General features: G+C 34.5%; 1 protein-coding gene across 1 annotated transcript in view; it reads right to left on the bottom strand.

Moving 5' to 3' along the window:
• The window catches only part of FTCDNL1 (formiminotransferase cyclodeaminase N-terminal like), a 178,336-nt gene that overhangs the window by 138,975 nt on the left and 11,904 nt on the right, over positions 1 to 27,457 (bottom strand). Inside the window, exon 3 of the mRNA XM_047773164.1 lies at positions 12,538 to 12,655. The gene's annotated coding sequence lies outside the window, so the exon portion shown is untranslated. The remainder of the gene's footprint in view (positions 1 to 12,537; positions 12,656 to 27,457) is intronic.

The following is a 27,457-nucleotide window of genomic DNA, read 5'->3' on the forward strand; positions in this document are numbered from 1 at the left end:
TAGCATTAATAGTAAATGTACGCCTTCCTTGTGTCAACGTATCTGGTCGATATTGCTTTTTTAAAAATAGCTTTATCTGTAGTGGATGTTATTAAATGGTACTTATTTGGCTCTGACTAAAAATTGCTTCTAGAAGACATATGGTTTTTAAAATGTTTCTAAATGCCACTTCACAGCACCATCTTGTGGATTTTAGAGGAATTCACTGATTTCAGTTTAAAATGTCTAGTTATTTCTCCAGAAAAGGAGGAAAAGAAGCAGAGAAATTACAGAAAATTAGGAAATACTTTGCTTATTGAAATGTTCTACCAAACTCTGAATTAGGGATTTAGTGTAAGTTTGACTTTGACTTTGGTATTTGGCCAAACTTTCTATTTGGCTCCAACTACAGCTTGCCCTTTGGCTTTTGTAAAGTCAAATAGCCACATACCTACGTCATCATCACATCTGCATCTGTACAGTTAGCAAAGAAGGTCATAACACCAAAAAGGAAGGACATTCAAATGCACTGATTAATATCTGCACATTCACTTTGAACATGCAGCTATAACTTGGAGTTAAAATTTCTTTGTATACTGGAAGCATTGGAAGGGTAAATTGTTGCAAAATTAGGGACCATTGTGAAAGCTGATGATCTTATATAGAAGGAAAATAAGAACATTTAAGTTGTTAAATTGAGAAATAGGGTAATTGGTAATGATATGAATATGTGTTTCTATACCATGATATGGGACTTTTGGAATTCTATTAATACAGCTTTTTTTTTTAATTGTAAAAGGGTAACTCCAATTACATTTCACATTTCTTCTTATATCCAAGAAGTTTATTCTATGATGGTATCTAGCTTCAGCTTCTGAAAATTGCTGATATAATACTAAGCCATTTGGCATTTGGCCTAAATATGTATTTATATTCCTCTATTCTAAATCTAAAAGGAGAGTAAAATTGAAAGATTAATCACAATAGACTTGAAATTTTTTTCTCTTTTTCAAACATGTGAATTTTTCCTTTCTGACTTGAAAGAAAATATTCAAGCACAAACTATCAGGAGCATCAGATGCTAAAATAAGGGCAGTACTAGGAACCTACATGAGATTACTGATCTGGATAATGCATTTCTACTAATAGTTATAATTAAAATCTACTTTTATAGATAAAATGTTTAGCTGGTTTAGCTAGTTAAAATTTTTATTAGTTTTTCCCATCCTAATACACAATCTCCCTCTCTTCTCCATGAGATAAACTCAGCATACCCATTTACTAAAAGATTTTGTTCATCTCTTCAAATGGAAGAATTTTCAGTGGGGTTCAGTCCAGGGCAAATGGCAAGCTCCTCTCTTCCCTAAGATAAGGCACCATTACTTTGGGAAATGGGAGAAGACAAGGGTGTTAAAAAGGGAAGAACTTTTCCTGCAGGAAATTTCACATAATTGTTTTGACCCCAAAGTAATTATTTTAAGTTACAGAACAGTGGACTACTTTTCCTGCCTGTGTGGCTTAAAATAGAGCCCCAGCAGGTGGATCTGGGAGTGAAATCTAACAACTACAACGACAATAATTGCAATGGCATTTAGCTCTCTTTAACCCATATTATCTCTGTAAGAAGGCAATCAATGCTATGAATAACACATTTTTGGCTTTGAGTAGATACAGAGATTAGTCAATATTGCATAGTGGGACAAATTGCAGACCAGAGATCAAGAAGCCATATTTTTATTCCAGCCTGCCACCAAGTGTATAACATTGGAAAAGTGACTCAGGCTCTCTGCACCTCAGTTCCCATATCTGTAAAATGAGGGGGCTGGATGAGGTATTCTGTAAAGTCATTTTCAGTTTAATAGATTAAGATTCTACGGATTGTCCAACTGGGTAGGAGCATAGCACAATCTCCATATTCTCTTTTTGAAAGTAGTACCAAGGGATGATCTAAACGGTGTTGCTCTGCACAGTTTAAGGATCTAAAATACCACCTCTAACTTCTTCTACTCATCAAAGATAGAAATACTATCTGTTAAATTTTTTAACTTAATACCATTTATTTTCCATATAAATCGCATCTCTGTAAAAAGGTTTCATTTTACTTGTAAATTTTACCTTCAAATCTCAGAGGATAGGGCCTACTTCTACCTATTCAAAAATCTAGGTTCCAATTTTTTTAAACCTTTCAATATATCATATATATTTTAAACAGTCTTTCCCTGAAGGGCCTGCAGAACATATATTTCTTGAAGTACTAAGTTTTCTACAAACAAAATAAGTTTGGGTCTCACCACATGTATATTGTCTTGGATATTCACAATGGTCATTATAATTTTGATGATTATGAAATGCATTTTTATCTTTATTTTTTGATTGTTTTTATTTTGCTTTGGTTAATCTGGTGGGACTTGGGGGGTGGGTAGAGGGAGCAATCATTTCAGGGAATGACTTTATTTTTCTAAACTTATTTCAGCTTGATCTGACACAGAAGCTAATTCCTGGCAAGATGTGATGCTTCCGGATAGATTTTCCAGCTCCTTTGATTTTACTGTTTTAATTATTTCCTCCTAGAAACAAATAAGAACCTCTCAACTTTCTTTTTAACTTGAGGATGACCATTTAACAAATACATGAACTACCTTAGTCCAATGTTTAGGTACTCTCAAAGATTCAGGTATCTCCTGTTTTTGTTACTGCAACTATCATTGCAGTATTTGATACATTTAATTCAAAGGTAAGCTAAGAACATTTGAGACAAATTTGGTGGGCTCCTTTGTGCTACTTTGATCAAACAAGGTTTTGGAAATGAAAGTCCATGTTCAATATTTACTGGAAAAAAATTACTCGAGTGTGAGAATTTTAAAAATACACATGCACATATAAAAAACAAAATAGACACACAGAAAAGTTATATATTTATAAGAACTGAGAAGATCAGTGTAAGAACTTGCACTCTAAAAAGGAATATCTTTTCTACTTAATGCTAATCTCTTACTCTACACTAAACTCTTACCTACTGAAATAATATACTAACTTTGTAAAGCTAGAATCCTGGAGTTCTCCTGTGGTGCAGTGGGTTAAGGATCCAGCATTGCCACTGCAGTGGTTTGGGTTGGTGCTGTGGTGCAGGTTTGATTCCTGGCCTGGGAACTTGCATAAGCCATGGCCAAAAAAACCTCCCAGAATCCTGACCTGTCTTACGTTGAACATTATGCAATTCTTGTAGCAAAGGTGGTGAGTCAGCTAATCTCAGTTAGGCATGGTTTTAAATTTAACCTATAGACACGTGATAATAAGCAGTGTTGAGCCAACCAGCAATTGGCATTGTACATAATGCTAAATTATCAAATATTCTAATTAAGATAATCAGTCAAAATTTTTTGGTAAAAAAAATTCATACCACTTCTATATCTCTATTAAGCCATAATATGGACCCATCTATTTTAGTATTTTATGCCATTTACTGATGATAGCTTTGTTTCTATTTAATATTTAAAGAAAAGATTTTCATGTTTTTTCCCTTACAGTTATCCTATGCACATTCATGTTATTTTTATCTTATTTACAAATTAAGCACATTTAAATTACTAATCTACTTATACTTTTAAATGAGAAATGCTTTTTAAAAAAGCAACAGGAATTAGACACCAAGTGCCCAAAATATTGAAAACATAATCCCTTTAAAAATATCCACCTCCCTCTCCTCTTTCTCCTTCTAATTCAAACTAGTTAGTTTCCTTTGAAGATGTCTTTTGCCAACGTTTCTGCAAACTATTTTTGTTTGAAAATTTCAGGGTGGAATAGTTTTTTAGATGAAGGAAACTGTATTTGCAATTATAGCTTATAAAGTAAAGAAAACCATAAACTCCCTTTGGCATCAATTTGACTCAAGGTCAAAATTAGATTTCCTCTTCCCATAATATTTGAATTATAAACCTCTCTTCTTGTAAGTAGATTTGAGGGATCAGCTGGAAAATGCAATACAGTGTATGCATACCAGAGTTAAGGTACCATTTGAAGTGAACAGCTCACTTAATTTTGACTTCGCTCTGCTACAGTAATGATTTTTCAGTTTTAGTACTGATGCCAACATATATTTTCTTAATTTAATAACAAGATTGGCTTTTAAAATTTCACATAAACACTATTAAAGACTGCGATCATTTGTTTTGATGACAGGATATATATTTATAGTGTTGGTAATAGTTGTAAAGAAAAGTATTGGGGTCTGTTATGTAATAGAATTATTTATTAGGTGCTATGAGAAAATGAAAAAGGTACTTGTAGAGAGATAATTCCTGCCCCTAGGACTCTGTAATATATAGCTGTTTTTTTTTTTTAAGCTTTCACGCCAAGCATTTTCAAATCAATCTTAGTGAAAATATCCTTTGAGTAGGAAAACATGAGGAATGGGCTAGAAAAATCACCTCGTTTCCGCTCATCAACTCTTATTTGAATGCATCACATCACTTATGATGGTGCCTAAAGACAAATTGAGAATTCAAACTCATTTTACCTTAATTACTTAATATATATTAGACTGTTTATTTATGAAGTTAGAAATCACTGAGCTGAAAAAGACCTGAAAAATAAAATAAAAACCCTCTGCAGAGGCAGGGAAATACACGTGTCCTTTGTTAAGGAATTAGATTTTAAGAGAACTGGAAAATCACTGAAGGGTGTGCTAAAGTCTAAATGTTTGTATTCCCCCCAAATTCATAAGTTGAAAACCCAATGCCCAAGCAAATGGTATTAGGAGGTAGGGCCTTTCAGATGTGATTAGGTCATGAGGGTGGAGGCCTCATGCATAGGATTAGTGCCTTTATAAAAGGGTACATTAAGAAATCCGCAGTCTGCAATCTGGAAGAGGACCATCACTAGAACCCAACTGTGCAGGCACTCTGATGTCAGACTTCCAGCCTCCAGAACTGTGAGAAATAAAATTCTGTTCTTTACAAGCTACCTACTCTATGGTATTTTGTTATAGCAGCCTCAATGGCCTAAATGGAGGCCAGCACCCAGTGATAAGCCACATCTAAGTCTTTTCTGAAGATGGCCAATAGTGAGTGTGAAGATGAGCTGAGAGTGACTTGGGGCTTCGGCGTAGTCCCTTAGCTTTTCCTCAATATTATCTAAAACCTGATCAATGATATGGTAACCGATTCCATCATAAGTTGTATCTAGAATTAAAAGTAATTTCTTTGTCATGAAGACAAATCTCTTTCAAAATTTTCTTAAACTACATAAGAAGTACTTTCTAAGATTAAACTATACATATTAAGTAGTATAAATGTTTATTATATCGAACTCTTAAGTGAAAGGGTTTATGTTTGTTTACTTCTATAGAAAATTTTAACCGCTGAAGAAGAATATAATGGATCCCATATACCTAGTTTCAACAATTACCAACAGGTAGGCAATTTTATTTCATCTATACCTCATCTATTTTTTCCTGTTCCCTCCACCTTACCCTTAAAAGTATGATTTTAAAGGAAAGCCCAGCTATCGCATTTCATCCATAATTTTAAAAGGATGTTTTTGATGTCAAGAGATCCATGGCTTCGATCTGCTTGGAAAAGTTCAATTCACGTAAGTGGCCATCTTCCCTCAGGAATCCCTGATCCCAATCAAATCTCAAATATCCTCAATGTGTCAACAACTTCCTACACCACTTACTGAGCAGGGGTATTATCTTCAGTTTACCCATGACTATTAACGTTAATTTAACAACTTGATTTAAACGATGTCCAAAGGAATTGCTACTCATTCTTCCATCCAGTCACTCATTTATTCATTCACAAATTGTTATTATAGACACTGGAGGTACAATGTTGGGTGAATTAGACAAAGAACCTGCTATCCAAACTTATTTTCTAGAGTTTTGACAAAAAGTCAACTGCTACTTGGAAAACTACCTCTTTGTATGGGCATGAAACTCTACACTCTCCAAAAAATCCCATGCTTCTTACATAAGGATTAACAAATTTTATGTGTTTCTGTTGCCACCCCACTCCTCCAACTCTCACTCCCTGCCTTGCAAATTGCTCCAGGAAGGTCTGGAAAAAAATGTGAATTAACACATTTTCATCTCAAAATAAAGTATTAATAGAAAAAAAGTAACCTGTATCTAAAACTCATGATTTTGAGAATAAAATTTCTAAATAATTACATGACAGCATTCAGAAAATATGTATAAATTTCTACATAAAACTACTGTATAATTTAGTAACTATGATGTATTATTTTAAAATGAATGATTATGCAAAATTAGTTCCCATATATATCAATCTCTAATTTAAAACTGGTGTTTAGAGCTATAAAAGTTATCATTGCTTTTTGCAACATTGAATACTATCTAATTTGAATCTCTTTAGAAAACCATCTGTAGTATTTTGAGTTTTTGCTATTCCAAAATTGACTTTCTCTTTTGACAGGTACTTGATAGAGAAAAATTCAATATTTAAGCACACAATATATGCCTGTCTTTAAAAAACTGAAATAATAAGCAGTCACAAAAGTTTCTTTACTTAAAATTTAAAGTAGCTGGTTTTAGTTGTTTGTTATTTTATTTACAATTTTATTAAATTGTAACATGCTATATAGTATAAGGTATTTTCTGCCATTGCTTCTTTGCAGATTGAGAATAGAAATGGTTTCTAATTTTAAAGATTGAAAAGATTTAATAACTAGATGAATTATATTTTTAAATTCCCATTAATTTATTTTCAAATAAGGAAAACCCACAACTTAAAGAAACTGATTATTATGGGAGGAAAAAGCCTTGATTTGTAACTGTACCCAAATATGAAAGCCTACATTTTGTAAGCATAAAGATTACATTCTCTTCAAAAGATTTGCAAAGTCTCATAGGCACATAACTTAGAGAATGAGAGGATTGTAATTTGAAAAATTACAGATTTCATTGTTTTTTTGATGTGTAAAACCTATAAACAAATATCAAGAGATTGTATTGCAAGACTGAAAATCCCTTGTTTAGTTTTATAAGGGACAGTGCCCTGTGTGGCTTACAACCCTGACTTAAAAGAAAAATGCAGAGTAATGCAAAAGTCACTCTAATCACTGCATCTAATTACAAAGAAGAATAACTCAGTAAAAAATGTAAGTATCCTTGGGCAGGCGTGTGGTCTAGTGGTCAGAACATGGGATTTCAAGTCAGTAGTCTAAATTTCTATTTTAAACACCACTTCTAAATTTCTCCATGACTTTGGCCATGACACTAACTTTATTTTTAAATACAAATTTGAGATTTGTGCTTGATAATTACAAAGTAGTCTTTTAATCCTCTATTAGAGGTATAAATCTAATACTATAGAAAAATCAACAAGACAGGTGTTTTCTTGACTTCTTTGTGGTAAAAAGTTTACTTGACAAAAAGAAAGGCCAGGTAAATACAAATGAATTTATAATTTTTTTCTTTACCACTTATTTGCCAGCAGCATACTATACCCATGTGCTATTTCAAAGTTAGGACATTATTTAAAATCAACTCACTGATACGGTGACTAATTTCGATAACTTTTTTCCAAATTGCTCTTTTGCTTTTAAGGAAACAGTAATCCTCAGTGGAGCCAACACTGCTCTTTTTATACTAATTGTTATTGTCACTCTAAGGAACTTGTTTGTACTCCAGAGCGATGAGCCTGCTTTGTATTTTGTTTATGTGTAGTGTTTTTTAAGTGCTCCTCCAAGTGTAATAAGTACAGACAAATTACCATGTAAGTTTTCTTTAAACTACTGCTAGATTTCTAGGGATAAATGTAGGTAAGTGATTCAAATTCTAGCACATCTCTATAAATCAATTACCGCAGTAATTTTCACTGGCAATAATTAACATTTGAATTCAAGGAATGTGACCTGACTAATAGGAGTGTTCTATTTCTTTTCTCTTTTTTTAACAGAGTTTGAGTACTCTATGGATTTTTCTGAGTATAATAATATTCTTGTATGCTTTTTAGTCCTTAGTTTAGCTAAAGATTATGCTTAACTGTTGGAAGAATCCACCCATCTAATTTGCTAATAGCCAGTATAAAGATCAGAAACAAAGAGCCAAATCAGGAATCTCCTGAAGTGTTGATATAACAGGCAGGGAGGTTACACAACATGTGGCCAAAATCTCAATTCCAAAAAGATCCATTGTACACTTTCCAAGCAAAGAGTGATCTTTAAAAACAGCAATTTATCAAGATAATGCCTCATGAAAGGAAATGGAGACCATTACAAGGCAAAGTAAAACAGCTTAAGGACAGATCTTGTTTTATATTTCCCTGATTAGAAATGCAGTGTAAGAATGCCTTGCTAAAGTACTTAAAGCACTATTAAATGGTCCAAATCTCAGGTGAGAAATCATGGAGTTATAAAGGATCAAATCCCGACAGGGTCAGTGTGGTCTTCTGGTATTATATAGGAGGAAAATTAGAATTGAGCTTTCCTTAAATTTGTCCTCTAGGGGAGACCTCAGAATGGAATCCTTGTGTGATGGGTTGCAGTAGCTCTAATAGTTTCAGGGAGTGCCTGTAGATTCCCAATTGAATTTATGTTAAATAAAAAAAGGGAGAAATTCAACTTCTTAAATTAACGAAATTAAAGTTATACATATATTTAAAAACTGAACATGTAGGAAAGCATTATTATTGTATAGTCTAAATGCAGAAATTTAGTCTTATTAAGTCCACTGAGGTCCACTTCTCAATTTCCCCTGCTTGGTTTTTTTTTTTTTTTTTGGTCTTTTTTTGACCTTATAGGGCCACACCAGCGGCATATGGAGGTTCCCAGGCTAAGGGTCTAATCGGAGCTGTAGCTGTCAGCCTACACCACAGCCACAGCAACGCCAGATCCGAGCCATGTCTGCAACCTACACCACAGCTCAAAGCAATGTCGGATCCTTAACCCAATGAGCAAAGCCAGGGATCGAACCCGCAACCTCATGGTTGCTAGTCAGATTCGTTTCAGCTGCGCCACGATGGGAACTCCTCCCCTGCTTGGTTTGTTCAATGAATCTTGCATTCAAAAATAATAGCAAGAGGAGTTCCATTGTGGTGCAGCAGAAACGAATCCAACTAGGAACCATAAGGTTGTGGGTTCGGTCCCTGGCCTCACTCAGTGGGTTAAAGATCTGGCCTTGCCATGAGCTGTGGTGTAGGTCTCAGATATGGCTCGGATCCTACACTGCTTGGCTATGGCATAGGCCAGCAGCTGTAGCTCTGATTGAATCCCTAGCCTGGGAGTCTCCATATGCCGCAGGTATGGCCCTAAAAAGCAAATAATAATAATAGCAAGAAAGAGAATTCCTTGAATTTTTTTATAATAGTTATAAAATACTAAATTTTCCCTTTTTAAATCAAACTCTTGAATCTTCATTTTTTCTATGGCTTCACAAAGCAACCCTATTTTACCTCCCCACCCCCTAAACCTACAGTGGAAATAGATTAAAAACAACATATCTTATGCATGTAAGGCTGTTCCCTTTGAAAAAGGAAAGGAGAAAAAAAAATTTAAGCCATGGGATAAAATTCTGCTATAACAAAATTAGATACAATGGGTCAATTTCTTCTATAGGGAATGCAGGACTTTCACCTTCATTCTTCAGACAACATTTTTCTAAATACCAATTATAATGATAAACGGTAATTCCTTGACTAGTTTAGTTGATACTTGAACTTTCTCCAAGAGTTCATATTTCCTCCCATTGGCCCATTTTATCCAGTATTACCACATAATTTTTGCATTCCAATCCTAAATCTGCTAGAGTACTTTATTTGGATATGGGACATTTGGCTTTGCGCAACAGAGCCAGAAACCTGGTTGGAAACTTTGGAAAAAGAAAGAGTCCTTCTGTTGACTCAATGTATTACTCATCCTATAAAACTCAATTTTATCTTTGACACAGCAAAACTGTTTCTAATAAGAAGTTACCATGGAATCAAAAATAATTGTTTAACAATGGATTTATGTCATTTTCATCCTGAGTTTACCTTAAATTGAAGTGTGCTACAAACAATTTTTATGTTGGATTGCTAATTACAAAACTGACTTTTAATAATTATAACTGAGAACCTATAAAAATGGCAACATATGTATTAATTACCACTAAAATACTATATTCTCATTGTTGGCTATGGCTTTTGAAATAATACCAAATATGGCTTTATTAATATTCATAATCATTTACTATTTGTCATGATAAAATATATTATTTTATGATAGAATTTTATAGCAGAAGTAATTACTGTTTAGGATTAGGTTCCACTGTGAGAGAGAGAAAAACCCAAAATTATAGGGCTTAAATAAGAAAGAAATTTCTGTCTCATATAAAATCTAGAAAGCTGTTCAGAGCTGCACACAGAATATGAATACACATTCAGACTCAGACTCTTCTTATCATCTACAACATTCAGTTTCCAAGTGATTCAAAGTGACTGCTCTACCAGCAGCTATTGCATTCATGGTCTGGATAGCAGGAAGAAAAAAGGGGATGTTCTCTATCCAGAACACTTCATTGTAATTCTTATGGCTAGCATGTGATCATGATTCTATGACACAGTTAGCATATTCATAATCTTCAATCTTTCATCATTGATTATACATTTCCTATGTTAAAAGATAATTTTCAGGAAAAATAAAATAATGACTCTCATGACAAAGTAATCTTGAAAAAGCAGAAAAAAGCTGAAGACATCACACATCCTAATTTCAAACTATATTACAAAGCTACAGTAATAAAAACTTTATGGTATTGGCATAAAAACAGACATGTAGATCAGTGGAATAGAATAGTGGGCCCAGAAATAAACATATGCATGTTAATTTATAATGAAGGAGTCAAGAATACTAATGGGGAAGTAATGGTCCCTTCAGTAAACAATGTTGGGAAAACTGGACAGTCACATGCAAAAGCATGAATTTGGACCACCATCTTACACCACACACAAAAATCAACTCAAAATGGATTAAAGACATGAACATAAGAATTGTACCATAAAACTCCTAGAAGAAAACATAGGCAATAAGCTCCTGAACATCAGTCCTAATGATAATTTTTTGGATTTGACACCAAAAGCAAAGGCAACAAAAGCAAAAATAAATAAGTGGGATTATATCAAACTAAAAAGCTGCACAGCAAAGGAAACCATCAACAAAATAAAAAGTCAATCTACTAAGTGTGAGAAGATATTTGCATATCATATGTCTGACAAGGGGTCAATATCCAAAACATGTAAAGAACTCACACAACTCAATAGCAAATAAACAAACATTAAAAAGTGGATCTGAATATACATTTTTTCCAAAGAAGACATACAGATGGCTAACTAGTACATTAAAAGGTGTTTAACATCACTAATCATCAGGGAAATGTAAATGAAAACAATAACGAGATTTGCTTCACACTTGTTAGAATGGTTATTATCAAAAAGACAAGGAATAACGAGTGTTGGAGAGAATATGGAGAAAAGGGAACCCTTATGCTCTGTTGATGGGAATGTAAATTAGTGCAGCCATTATAGAAAACAGTATAGAGGTGCCTCAAAAAACTAAAAATAGAACTACCATATGATCCAGCAATTCCACTTCTGGGTGTTTACGTGAAGTAAATGAAAGCACAAACTCAAAAAGGTAATATACTTCCATATTCACTGCAGCATTATTTACAATATCCAAGATATATGGAAGCAACCTAAGTGTTCATCGATTGATAAATGCATAAAATGTGACACATACAATATTCTATACTCTCTCTCTCTCTATATATATATATACACACACACACCTATACATATAGCCAGAGGTGGGGGGTTAGGGCATATAAAATGGGTGAAAATGGTCAAAATGTACCAATTTCCAGTTAATAAGTCCTGGGGATATAATATATAACATGGTGGCTATAGTTAAGAATACTGCAATATATATTTGACAGGTGCTAAGAGAGGAGATCTTAGAAGTTTTCATCACAAGAAAAAAAAAAGTTAACTCTGTGGTAATGGATATTAATTAAATTTATATGGTGATCATTTCACAATATATAAAAATATCAAATAATTACATTGTATACCTGAAACTACCATGTTATATGTTAATCATGTCTCAATAAAAAAGATACACTAGAATGAGTAATCAATTATATGTTTTATAATTCACAGTATAACATGAGATTAATATATTCCCATATATATGGTAACATATTATTATATCTACTAGCTATTTATGCTAAATCTGAAACATGTACCATGTCACAGGTCTTAAAATCTAGGGTAATGAAGTCAGGTGTGGACTCTTCTAGACTGCCTCTTTCAATTACTGGCTAAGGAGCCCTGAGCGGTTTCCTAACTCAAATCTCAGTTTCTCTGCTATAAAGTTGATATAAGAAAACCTATCTAAAGGTTTTTTTATAGGAGTAAATCAACTAATAGCATGTGTATATAAAATTAGAGCACAATACCAGACACATAGTATGTGCACAAAAAGGATTAGTTCCCTCACTATCTTTAGGAAGCTGAGCTAGAGTAGCAGCTTTGTTTTGTTTTGTTTTGTTTTTTACTTTACCTTGCCTAAGAAGGCCCTTGGGAGTTGTTAAAATGGAGATTCCTAGGCCCATCTCCTGAATCTGTGAATCCTCGGTTTGGAGCAGAAAAGCACCATGGATGCAGATGGTCCTTAGATCCTTTGAAGAAAAAAAAAAAAAAAAATTCAGGTGATAAGGGCACCAGGTGGTGGCAAATGTGGGGACAATTATTGTCTGATGTCTATGTCTGACAGATTTAACATATGGTTTAAGGCAAGATAATTTCCTTTCTATCCTTCCTTTAGCTGTCTGTAAAATATGGACAATAACTACTTCTTTCTTAGCATAAATACTAAATGAGAATTTAAAGATCAAATACACTGCTTTTGTCCCAGGTAAAAATGTTGGAAATAATGACCAAGAAAAGGAGAGTAAAAGTTTAAAAAGGAATACACCAAGAGAAAATGTGTTTGTTAAAAGGCATAAAATTATGTTTGGAATGAGGCAAGATGAGAACAAACAAACTAAAAAGGGACTGGAGACAAACCATAGAAATATGGGGCAGATCAGCAACCAAATACTAAGTTTCAGATGTTTATTTTGGGAATTGGGGAGTGAATAGTTAAACACTCAGAAAAAGGAAGGAGCTAAAAGGAAAAATGGCAAAAGATACAGGGAGAAAAGGAATGAATACACAGGAGAGGAAAACTGAAGGTCAAATGCAAGAAAAGGAAGGCAAAGCAGTTCTGGATTTTGTATCTTGCCTAATGATTCCCTTAAGATCCATGAGAAAAGAGAATTCTGCTGAAGGAAAAGAACTAGAAGAATTTCTGAAGGTAAGAGCACAGAACCCAGAAACTGAAAGGCAGTTTTTAGTTGGGAGATTTTTCTTTTAAGCCAGCAAATACCTGGCAAATATACACACAGGAAATTTGATTATGAAGTCACTAGGAATGATTTAAGAGTTTTTCACTGACTCAGATGCCAGGATAAAAGACTGTCTTTCAGGAGTAGACAAATTTAAAGTAAACTTTTAAAACATACTTGTGAGGGAAGAAAAATTCTGGCTACTAATGCTGTTAAAATACGATATGGGGAGTTTCCATGGTGGTGCAGCAGAAACAAACTCGGCTAGTATCCATGAGGACATGGGTTCAATGCCTGGCCTGGCTCAGTGGGTTAAGGATCCAGCATTGGCACAAGCTGTGGTGTAGGTTGAAGATGTGGCTTGGATCTAGCATTGTGGCTATAGCTGTGGCCTGCAGCTGTAGCTCCAATTCGACTCCTAGCCTGGGAACTTCCATACACCATGGTGTGGCCCTAAAAAAAACAAAAAATAAAACAAAACAAAACAAATATATATATATATATATATGACATGGAGTTTTTAAATAGACATTATAATAAACTGATAGGAAGGGATCACATGAGTGGTAAAAATACTGAAAATTTTTAATGTATAAATAAAAAGTATAAAAGGATAATAAAATATCTATAGCAAGGTAATTTGAGATGTTAGTTTGTGCTTGTCCTCTACGTATTTCCCTATATTTTTCTTTCCCTCCATTTCAAGAGGACAACTATGCTTTAAATTCCCTTTGACAGGGGAGTTTTATAGCTGGTTTAGTTTAAAAGCAAAAGTTGCATATACTTAAGCTCTTCCTATGTTTTGTGAAAGTCAAAAGACATTACATTAGGAACCCCAGTGGAGAGGGAATAAAGAGGAGCCAGAGAAGTTATCAACTGTGCCAGTAGAGTCTTGAAAGGACTTTTATGGTTGAAAGGACTGCAGTACTTAACAATTGTGTTTTTAATAACATCCAAATTATTCAAGTTGTAAATATAAAACTAGTTTTTCTTAAGCCTTAAAACACACTTAGAAATCTAATAAAGTTACCTGATTTCATTTTATTGTGAGTTTTTAAAATTAGAAAATATGTCATAAAAGAATGTACACATATGTATGTTTGTATACACACACATAAAACGATACATAATATATGTGGTTCAAGGAAGAGACCCATGTAGCCACCAATCAGCTTGAGAAAAAGAACACTACCTCTGAAGCCCTTTTGAGACTTTCCCTAATCATATCTTCTTTCCCTACCACCTCTTTCAGAAGTAATTACCTATTTTATTTTTGTGTTTATAATCCCCTTGCTTTCCATAATAGTTTCATCTACAAATGAATGCATCTATTCCTAAATCACATTGTTTAGTTTTATATGTTTTTGAACTTATGATATCATACTTTATGTTTCTTTTTGATTTGCTTTTTTACTCAACATTATAGTTCTGAGATTACCTAAGTTATTCCTTCTAGTTATAGTTCACTCACTCTTCAATGCTGTATAGTATTTCATAATTGAATAAACAATTTATATATCTATCATTCTGTCAATAGGCATTGGGTTGTTTTCAATTTTTGCTTTGATTTGTTTCACTATTATGAACAAGGCTGCTATGAACATTCTTGAAATATATCCCTTAGTGTACACATTTAAGAATCTTTCTAGAATAAATATCTAGGAGTAGAATCTCTGAGTTGTGAGGTCTGGTAATCTGTGTTCCAAAGGATTCCATCACTTTGTATTCCCTCAAGCAAAGTGGTCTTCATTTTCCCCAATATTTGCTGTGGTCAGACTTTTGCAAAATCAATGCTCTAGGAGATAAAAATCCTTTTAAGTCACTTTCACTTATTCTTTGATGAATGTTCAATTAGTTCATAAGTTCAACAAATTAAAATTATTTAAAAAGTCAACTCTCCATTTATAAAAAATTAAAGTCTTTTAAATTATATTGACATATTTAAGATATCTGATTATCTGAACCACTTTACACAATTGACAAGGCAGACTAACAATTCAACAAAGCAAAATCTAAGATTTATAACTATTAAAAGTCTAATGAAATAAACTCATACATGTGTTAAATCAAAGTGCTCTTAAACATTCAAGCACTATTCTTGTTCTTTTATATGTTTCAAATTAAAACCTTAGGTCTAACAAAATTATCTTTTATGATTTAAATAATAACCTAATATATTGAATTCTCTACACTTTTTCAAATACTTAAAATAACACAACAGCAGTAATTATAGAACTGATTCCTAACTTATTATTACGATGAGTTTGATTTACTTTGTCATTACAAATTGACTTACCCTGACATCAACCTTACAAATGTTTTCTCAGGCCAGTCTCCCAAAGCAACAGAAATAAAAGCAAAAATAAACCAACAGGACCTAATCAAACTGACTAGCTTTTGCACAGCAAAGGAAACCAAAAAGAAAACAAAAAGACAACTTACAGAATGGGAGAAAAGAGCTTCAAATGATGCAACTGACAAGGGCTTAATCTCTAAAATATACAAACAACTTATACAACTCAACAGCAAAAAAGCCAACAACGCAACTGAAAAATGGGCAAAAGATCTGAATAGACATTTCCCCAAGGAAGATATACAGAAGGCCAACAAGCACATGAAGAAATGCTCAACATCCCTGATTATTAGAGAAATGCAAATCAAAACTACCATGAGATACCACCTCACACCAGTCAGAATGGCCATCGTTAATAAGTCCACGAATAACAAATGCTGGAGGATGTATGGAGAAAAGGGAACCCTCCTGCACTGTTGGTGAGAATGTAAGCTGGTACAACCACTGTGGTAAACAGTATGGAGGTACCTTAGAAAACTATATATAGAAGTACCATATGCCCCAGTCATCCCAATCTTGGGCATATATCCGGACAAAACGTTCCTTGAAAAAGACACATGCACCCGCATGTTCATTGTAGCACTATTCGCAATAGCCAAGACATGGAAACAACCCAAATATCCATCAACAGATGATTGGATTAGGAAGATGGGGTATATATACACAATGGAATACTACTCTGCCATAAAAAATAAAAGAATGCCATTTGCAGCAACATGGATGGAACTAGAGACTCTCATACTGAATGAAATAAGTCAGAAAGAGAAAGACAAATACCATATGATATCACTTATATCTGAAATCTAATATAAGGCACAAATGAACCTTTCCACAGAAAAGAAAATCATGGACTTGGAGAATAGACCTGTGGTTGCCTGGTGTGGGGAGGGGGGGGAGTGGGATGGATTGGGAGCTTGGGGTTAATAGATGCAAACTATTGCTTTTGGAATGGATTAGCAATGAGATCCTGCTGTGTAGCACTGGGAACTATGTCTAGTCAGTTATGATGGAGCATGATAATGTAAGAAAAAAGAATATATACATGTATGTGTAACTGGGTCACCTTGCTGTGCAGTAGAAAAAAATTGTTTTGGGGAAATAACAATAAAAAAAAAATTGACTTACCTAACTAACTATAGAGTGTTTATTTACAATCACAGGCTAACTAGATCAGAGTTCAAACTGCTATGTGTATTCTTGCTTAGAGATTTGAGACTGCAATCAAGACTAGATATCAATTCCAGGATCATTCTACCAAAGTTTTAAGTTAATTCATGGAGTCCTTATTGGGACTTCTGCTTGCTCTGTTAATGTTCAGCTTATCTGTGGCTGTATAAAAATCCCCCCAAAATTTAGAGGCTTAAATCAATTTATAATTTAATTATATCTGATGAGTTTCATAAGTTTTAAATTAAAGGACTGGTTAGGAGATTCTTCTGCTCCAGATGGCTTTGACTAGACAGACATTTGGTGTTATTCAGCTGATGGCTGTGCTGGGCTGGAGGGTCAAAAACAGGATAACCCATTCATCTGTGTCTTCAAGTGGACATACAGAAGCCTGGGCTTAGGTGGGCCCCTGTCCGAGTGTACTCTCCTCAGAGTAACTGGACTTCTTAAATGGCTGCTCAGGCTCCAAAGAGTGTTTCAAGATAGAAGCCTCTAGGCTTTTTACAACTTAGCCTCAAAAGTTCCAGAATGTCATTTCCACTGTATTCCATTGATCAAGTAAGTCACTACATCCAGTCTAGACCCGAGAATTGAGGAATTAGAACTCATCTCTCAATAAGAGGACTGTCAAAGAATTTGGTGCCGTCTTGAATTCATCACAGTTGAGTTCTGCTTGCTAAAACCTTACCTATACTCACATTGATACTTCAGTTTCCCAGAATACCATATGTTTGTAGGCACATTTCAATTTTTACATTTTTTAAACTTTTACTGTAAACATTTTCAAAATTCAATCACCCGATTTTGGAAAATAGGCTTCTAAATTTCCCACCCAGTTTGTAGCTAATCTCTTAGTAAATGATGAGGTAATTGTATACTCCATCACTACCCTTCATCTAGCTTGTAATGCTTTATTTAAATTTTGCTTTTTATCTGCCTCTCCAGTCACAATTTTATAATCACTGTACTACATCGTTTATTGGGAAAGGTCAGAGGTTGCCAGATCCCAAAGTATCAGCACCTGGTACATTATAAAGACATCAGAAGGTATGCAGGGAGACTAAACTGGAGGCACAGCACCTACTAACCAGCAAACGATTCCTGTTCCCCAAGCAGGCTGCAGAGTTATTGAATATAAACGACTTGTCATGGGCTGAGGGAGAGTGGCTATTTCAGTAATAAACATAATGAGCTAATAACTTAAATCCACTTGTTTGCAAGTGGAGGGGCCTCTGCAGTAGTGACTTTTGTAGAATACTGGGAGGATAAGGTTAGCGAACCCCAATAATGATTGAGAATTAATTACTCTCCAGTTTTATTAACTTGAGGCTTAGAGTGAAATTAAAATTGGCTTTGGAGTTCCCATCGTGGTGGAGCAGAAACGAATTCGACTAGGAACCACAAGGTTGCGGGTTTGATCCCTGGCCTTGCACAGTGGGTTAAGGATCCGGCATTGCCGTGAACTGTGGTGTAGGTCACAGACTCGGCTCGCATATAGCATTGCTGTGGCTCTGGTGTAGGCCAGAGGCAACAGGTCCAATTAAACCCCTAACCTGGGAACCTCCATATACCGCAGGTGTGGCCCTCGAAAGACAAAAAAGAAAAAAAAATTGGCTTAAAAAATAGTGTGGTATTTTCCACAGACCTGAGTTTGTAGACAAAAGGTCACACTGGCGTCACCCGAAACTTTAATACTATCTGCCAAACCTCTTACTATCCTTTGATGAAACCTCACTCTCTCACCCCACCTACCATCTCAAGTAGCTATTATAAACTTCTATCATTCTCCTCAAGGCCCCTATTCTCACATTATCAACTGATGGCCCTATTTCCTTTTTCACAGAAAACTCTCAATTTCCTGTTCATCTCTCTCCCCAGCAATGCACATGTTAGTTCATGTGCATTCTTCCCTCTAGTGTCAGAGGAAGAAGTATTCACACCTCTTCAAGGCAAGTTACCCTTTTGCTTTCTGCATTCTGGAGCAACTGGACTTTCTTATCTGTGCTATCTCTTTATTTGATACTTTATTTCTCTCTCTTTATTTGATACTTTATTTCTCCCTCTTTATTTGATAATTTAGCTCCACCCATAAGCTAGTGCAATCTTTTGTCTTAAATATCTTTGGTCTTAAGTTCCCCTCTAGCCACTGTTTCACCTCTCTCTTTTGTATAAACAAATTTCAAAAAGAAAGAAACTTACTCTATAGCTCTAATTCACCCTTCAACCCACTGTAACCTGGCTTTGACCTCCACCACTTACACTAAAATTTCCCTTGCAAGGGTAATAAAAGCCTAGGCCCCAAATTTAAAATCCTTTTGAGTTTTCAGCACTGGTCTTATTGCTCAGGAGCTTTCTGTACTATAAACTAAACCCACTGTAAACTTAAGGTATTCCTATCTCTCTGATCATTCGTCCTCACTGAATCCCCTTCCAGTAAAAAAATCATCACTGAATTCCCTTCCAGTAAAAAAAATTCTTATACATCATTTAGAGTTTTGATCTTGGCCCACTACTTATACAATACAGTTTCCTTGGACCATCATATATGCTTCTATACGTTTAAATCCTAAATAGGATTCTAATTTGCTTCTCTTTTGAGTTTCAGATCAATACATCCAATTCAAGTTAAATTCCTCAAGAGGCTGAGATAAGAGTAATGGGAGGAGGACAATCTACCTTAAATAGAAAAGTCAGGGAATACTTCTTTGGAGAGGTACAAATTGAGATCTGAAAAAATAAAAAGCCAGCTAAAAAAAGAGTGGAAGAAAGAGTGAATCAACAGTGTATAGCGAAAACCCTAAAGGTACAAAGAGTTGGGTTATTCTGGGAAATCAAAGACCAGTATGACTGGAACACCCTGAGCAAAAGGGGCACAGAATGAGAAAAATGCACACTGTTCGTTTTTTGCTTAGTTTCATAGGTTCACAGATCTCCTGAAACCCAATCATGGGCCAAGTTTTAAAATCCCATTAGAGATGGTTTAAAGTTTTCCTTTTCATTCACCTTTATTTCATAATTTTCCTAAAATTAAAATAAATTATTTGTATAAAATATATAAATGTTTTCTGGGAAACTACCGCATACTATATGATACTTAAAATATCTTGCAAAATAAATTCATTATGTAGTGAACTTGTCAAAGACTGACACTTTGAATTATTAATGGCTGTCATATAAGGCACTCAGTTTTCCCATCTGTAAAATGGAGTAATTAATATTAATTAGTCATTATTTGCAAAATTCTAATAATTGTGATTTATCTATGCTCCCTCTGGGTAGTCTCTGTTATTTAGGTTGCAGTTTTCTTCCCTCTTGAAGCAGATATAATGCCACAGCTGTTTCTTCAGCTATTCTGTTTTCTGTGAAGGAACACCTGCTTAGAATGTACCTAAGGAGTTATTTCTTTGTTTTTTGATAATTAAAGCACTGCTATGGTGATGGCTGACATCTGGATTCACTTTTAAAGACTTCACTGTGTTTTTCTGGCTCCTGGGAGATTCATGAACCATAATGCGTTAGATGGAAATGTGGTGATGTGCTTCATTTTGCAACAGCAATTTTACTCTTGCTTTGTTATTTCCCCACTGCGATGAGTGAGAGCTGCCACTCTGTTACTGCTGCTAAGAGATTAAGGGAACTGAGTTGAGCTCCAGAAATTTAATATGCCATATAATGCCTGATTTATTTTGATTCTGGCTTTGACTTGAGTTGATAAACTCACTTGGGATTGCTCTGCAGAATTGATATCCAGGGATTAAATTTTTTAAATAAACTGGTTCTAAAATCATTTCTTTGCAGGAATATGAAAGTCTGTTTTCTTAACCATTTCTAAGAGCTATAGAGAAAGAAATTTGACAAAACTATTCTAATATTATGCAAAATTTCCTCCAAAGCTATATTCCTCAATCTCTACTCAATTTAGTTCACTAAACTTTCCTAGAATTTATTTTCCAGAATCATGGACTTTAATTTAAGGTGATTATAAATTACAGTATTACTGCCTCTAACTTGACATACTTCTTAGCCTGCTACTCAAAGGTAACAATGAAGAAATGTCTATCAATCAGGGCACATAGAGGCAAGTAACATAAACTGATTCTGACTGAATGACTTAGAGAAGTTTAAAAGGAGGTGGGAGAACTCAGAAAATTGTTGCAAGGCTAGAGGAACAGGAATGGAACTCAGCTTCCAGGAATAATGCTTACAACTACTGAGGAGAATTGGTCCAATGAGGAAGTCAGATCACTACTTACTTCTGTCCCAACAAACACTAAAAGAAACTGCTTTCACTCCCACTTCCACCAAAGCCACCTCTGCCCTAGGAATTTGACCTTTCAAACACCGATGTCAGATGTCTCTATCCACAAATTGGTTTCCAAGCAAAATTTTTTCCTCCACAAGCTACAAGCTTCCAAATCAAAGTCTTATGCAGGTGTGCTAAATATTAAAGCCTAGGTCATACATCTGTAACCTTGCTGAAGATTCTGGAGATTTCATTTTCAGAGCTTACCTTGGAGAAACAGCACTTACATTAAGATCAGAAATTCCCTAAACATAGCAAACATATTCAAAACATTCTAGGCAGCCAGAAAATATGAAAACGTTTACCACAAGGGAGAATTAATATTTGTTGAGAACTTGCTAAATGCCAGCTATTTAAATACATTATGTTATTTAATCTGTAACAAAATAGATATTTTAACCCTATTTTAATGATGGGAGCAGAAAAGTTGTTACTAGACCAGATCATTTTGTTGGTAAAATGGAGAGCATAAATTCACATCCAGCCTTCCTTTCCTCAGAACTTTTCCTTGTTGCACAATGTATCTCTAATTTCTATTTCCCAACTTATATTTCATACATAAGCAGTAGTGTACCAAGTAGTAGGGCAGAGGGGAGAGAAACATCAGCTCTAGGAACAGGAAATATGGGTACATTCGCTGTGAGAAATTTAAAGATAATAATAAAACAGACTAAAAATAGGTCTACTTTTTATTACCATTATCATCATGTGATAGCAATTCTAAAGAATGTCAGCAATAAAATATTCCTTCTTGTTGAGGGGAACTGTTTCCCACTCTTTGGTATAGCAGTGCATATAAGAAGTCCGCAACTTAATTTTCAAGTTTTTTAAAGAGAAGGATGTTTAGAACTTGTCACTGAAGTGCCAGAAGCAGCTTTATGCTCCTCGAATAGACCACAAAATGGCCATTTAACACATGATGTATCTAAATATCTATCTTTTAACATTACTTCTAAGAAAACATAAGTTCTAGCTTTCATCTTAGGAGTGTATCTCTCCCAGGTTTGGCAGTGTATGTAAGCAGGTGCTATTTTATCTTCTAGTAAAATCAGAGGTTCTGATAATACAGCAGAACCTCCTTAGAGAGTTCCTTTGGCAGTAGACGCTATTGATGAGAGGAGGGAGATGGATCCCAGTCATTTATACAGGAGAACAGGAAGGAGTATCTCTTTAAATTAGCAAGACAAAGATACTATTTAGAAAAATCCCCAGGTGTAGAGAACTTGACAACTTAAAAAATTACTTTACCCCATCACCAAGTATTATAAATTTTGTCTCCTAAACATCTCTCAAATAAGTCCTCTTTCCTCCTTGGCCTACTTGGATCTTAATACTATACAGCTTCTGTAACATTCTGCTAGCTGGTCTTCCTTCCTCCCTGTGATTAGCCTCAAACAGTGCCAATCTATTATGCAGATAACTGTCAGTGTGATCCACCTAAGCATGAGTGAGACCATGATATTTCCTTCTTTGAAACCTTTTAAAAACTTTCATGTCCTTCAGGAGAAGAATGCTAACTCTTTTGTAAGATTCAGAAATTTCTTTAAGATATAGCCCTTCCTTGATTCTTTGGCTTCATCCTTTGCCATTCTTTAATTCAAAAACCATTGTATAGCTAATCTGAACTACTTGCACTCCAAATGTGTTATGATTTCTTAGGCCTTTCCGTATTTCATTTGTTGTTAATTCAAGAGCCTAAGTCTTATTTGTTGTTCTCTGATAAGTCTCCTCTCTTTCCCAAACTCAAACTGTACTCTGCACTCTGTCCCACAGTATCAGAAGTTTACTTTCATATTACAGCTTAAATTACGGAAAAGTAACTGCATTCTGGCTTCTACTATTCTACGTATTTTTTTTTAATGTAGTGGCCATGTCTTCTATCTTTACCACTCCAGCATTTAGTTAAGCTTTTGGTATAGATATCATATACCCAATAAAATGTTTAAATGAATGCCATATTCTACATGCTATACAAGCTGTCAAGGAGGTGACAGTCTAGTAATAACAATAAGTCAAATTCATCTTAAAAAAACACAAGACATAAGATGTACCTTATGAAGTTTAAGTGAAATGCTTTGGGTATTTTAAGGAGAAAGCTCTCAGATCCAGGTTTAGGGTGAAACTGGGGTACAAAACTGAGAAGGGTCAAGGGAAACGATAACATTTGAGATGAACTTTGTCAAAAGGAATTTTAATACTTAGAGATGCAACAAGTATAGGAACAGGTTAGGCCACATATGATATAGTAAAGCAGAAGTTATAATATAAAATCATAAAGTAATCCCATTGAGCATGTAAGAGAGTATTGGGTAAAAAAAAGCTGGAGAAGTAGGATAGGCTTTAAATGCTGGCTAAGGACTCAGTATTTAATTTAGAAGGCAACTATGGTGTAATTAAAGGTAGTAATTAGCAGAAGAGGGGGGATTAGAGCAACTGTAACAGTCCAGGTAAGGAGTAATAGGTCATCTTTGACAGGTAATACAGTATAGACAGGCAGACAAACCTGGCTCACTTATAAGAGGTATGATTTTGAACATATTACTTAAACTTGCAAATCCTAAGTTTCCTCATTTATTTCAAAAGACTGTTGTGCTTAAATTTATGTAAAGAGATTAGCACAGTGCTTGGCATGTATCAAGTGCTTGAATTAATCAGTGATATTTCAGCAGCAACTGATAAAAATTCAACTCGAATCAGCATAAGCAAATAAGGGAAATTATTAAAAGCCTATTGACAAGATCAAGGAACAGAACAGAGAGCCCAGAAATATAACTACACAAATATAGTCAAATAATCTTTAAGGATCAAATGCAATACAATGGAGCAAAGATAGTCTTTTCAACAAATGGGCTGGAACAACTGTACATCCATATGCAAAAAAAAATAAATAAATAAATTTAGACATAGCTCTTACACCCTAAACAAAAATTAACTCAAAATGTATCCTAGTCATAAATATAAAATGCAAAATAATAAAATTCCTAGAAGATAACATACAAGAAAGGCTAGGTGACCTTGAGTTTGACAATGACTTTTTGTTTTATTTTTTTTCGCTACACTCACAGCATGTGGAAGTTCCCAGACCAGGGATCAAATTCCTACCACATTTGTAACCTGCACCACAGCTGCAGCAATACTGTATCCTTAACCTGCTGCACCACAAGGGAACTTCTGGTAATGACTTTTTAGATACAATACCCAAAGCACAATCCATGAAAGAAAGAATTGATAAGTTAGGATTGATTACAATTTAAAAACTTCTACTTTGTGAAAGACAGTGAAAGATAATCCACAGGCTGGAAGAAAATCTTTGCAAAACACATATCTAGTAATGAACTGGTATCCATACTATATATAAAACTCTTAAAACTCAGCAATAAGAGGAAACCCTGGTGGCTTAGCAGGTTAAAGACCCAGCATTGTCACTGCTGTGGTGCAGGTTCCATCCCCGGCCCAGGAACTTTCATGTGCTGCAGGCACAGTCAAATAAGTAAATAAATACTTTTTCTAAAACTCAGCAATGAGGGGGACGGAATTAAAACTGGGCTAAATATCACCCCAAAAAAAAAATACAGATGGCAAATAAGCATATGGAAAGACACTCAATATCATATGTCATCAGAAAATTACAAAATGAAACAATAAGATACCACTACACATCTATTAGAATGTCTAAAAGTCAAAACACTGATAATACCAAATGATGGTGAGAATGTAGAGCAACAGGAATTATCATTCACTGCTAGTGGGAATGCAACATGGTATAGCCACTTTTGAAGGGAGTTGGCAGTTTCTTACAAAACTAAACATACTCTTACCACATGATCCATCAATTATACTCTTTGGTATTTATCCAAGTGCTTGAATAAAAACCTGCACACAAATATTTATAGTAGCTTTATCCATAATTGTCAAAACTTGGAAGCAATCAAAATGGCCTTCGATAGGTAAATGGATAAAAAAATTGTGGTATATCAATACAATGGATTATTCAGCAATAAAAAGAAATGAGTGATTATGACACAAAAAGACAAAGAATAAATTTAAATGTATATTGCTAAGTGAAAAGTCAATCTGAAAAACATATATACTATATGGATTCAACTATTTGATATTCTTGAAAGGGTAAAACTGTGAAGACAATAAAAAGATCAGAAATAGATGGAGCACAGGAGCTATTTTGGGCAGTGAAACTATACAGTATGAATCTATAATGGTGCATACATGGCATTACATAACTGACAAAATGTCAAAGACAAAAATTGAACCCTAATATAAACTACAGACTTAAGTAATACTATAACACTATTAGCTTATCAATTACAACAAATGTGCCACACTAATGGAGGATGTTAATAATAGAGAAACTAAGTTGGGGGGACAGGGGAAACATGGGAACTCTCTGTACTTTCCATTCAATTTTTCTGTAAACATAACACTGCTCTAAAAATGTTATAAATTTAAAAGTTCACTAAGCAGTATATATACAATTATGCACTTTAATAAAAAAATGGGATTTCCCTTGTGGTGTAGTAGGTTAAAGATCTGGCAGTGTCACTGCAGTGGCTTGAGTCACTGTTGTGACATAGGATTGAACACTGGCCTGGGAACTTCTGTATGCTACAGGTACAGCCAAAAAAAGAGAGAGAGGAAAAAAAAAAAAGTTGTGCTTAAAAAAAAATGGTTACTGAGGTAATTCCCAGAGACGAAAGTAGCCCAGGGCCTCAGGGACTAAAACTAGGGATTTGATTCTTTTTCTTCTGTTTTCATTCTGCTAGCAACAGTCTTTCTTCACATATCATGAATAATGACCTTTCTCTTTTCCCTGCAAAAGAAGGCCTAGATAGATATTTGAGACTGGTAGTAGTGGGAATCTGGGATACCAAGTCAACTACGAAATTATATTGAAGTCTTTAAAAATGGTCACCTATATATATTATGTGATGGCAAACAACTGGTAAAACTGTTGTCTGCAGTAAGATGAAAAATGAGCCCAGTGAAATTTTTGAAAATTGAACTTATCTCTAAATAACTGTAGATTTATGTGCAGTTGTAGAAATAATACAGAGATATCCCATGTACCTTTTACTCAGGTTCCCCTAAAAGTAAGATCTTGCAGAAGTGTAGTAATTTTCTTTGCTCTGAAGTCTATTTTAATATTGCCTTTACTGCTTTATTTTGTTTAATGTTTGCATAATATAACTTTTTCTATCTTTTTCCTTTTACTTTCCTATATGATATTTGAAGGTAGCTGCTTGTAGACAACATAGAGTTGGGATGTGTTTTTTAATCACTTCTGCCAATCCTGCCCACAAAGTTCCCAGGACAGGGATCGAACCACACCAAAGTAGCAACCCAAGCCACTTCAGGGACCACTCTAGATCCATAACCCACTGTGCCACAAGGGAATTCCAATTTCCGTCTTTTAATTACTGTACTCAGACAACTTATATGTTTAGATATTAGTCTGTCATTTTAAACTTCGTTTGTTCTAGTTCCCAGCACCACCTCTCCCGCAAACGGTCTCCATTTCCCTGCCTTCCTACTTGAGCATTTTGAGAATTCCATATTGACTTATCTACTGTGTTTTTAAGTGTACATTTTCGTATAGATTTTAAGCAGTTGGATCTAGGTATTATATACCCATCATTTATCAGTTTACTGGAATAATCAGTTCAAGTAAAGTATGGAAACCATACCTCCCTTTGCCTTTCCCCATGTATAACAAAATTGTCTTAAATATTTCCTCATACATTTATATATGTATATAGAAGAAAAATTATAGCATCAAACAGTGTTACATTTTTTTGTTTCAACTGTCAAACATAATTTAGAAAACTCAAGAGCAAAAGAAAGGCCTGTTTTATTTAGTCATATTTTTGCATTCTATGTTTTTTTCTTCCTTCCTGATATTCCAAGGCCCATCTTTTACTGTTTTCTTCTTGATTAGAGAATTTCCTCCAGCAATTATTTTAGGATAAGTCTGCTGGTTAAAAACACTATTAAGTTGTCTTTCATCTGAAAATGTTTTCATTTCCCTTCATTTCTGAAGGATATTTTCACTAGATATAGGATTCTGGGTTGACAGTTCCTTTTTTGTTAGCACTTGAGAAACATTATGTTACTTTTTCCTGGCCTACATGGTTTCTTATGAGAAATTTGTTGTAATTTGAATTGTTTTCCTCTTATGTGTAAGATATCAGTTCAAGACTTTGTCTTTAGTTTAACTGTGATGAGTATTGGCAAAGTTTCCTTTAGCTTTATTGTATTT

This window comes from Phacochoerus africanus, chromosome 3, assembly GCF_016906955.1.
Source record: "Phacochoerus africanus isolate WHEZ1 chromosome 3, ROS_Pafr_v1, whole genome shotgun sequence".
NCBI classification, from domain to species: Eukaryota; Metazoa; Chordata; class Mammalia; order Artiodactyla; family Suidae; genus Phacochoerus; species Phacochoerus africanus.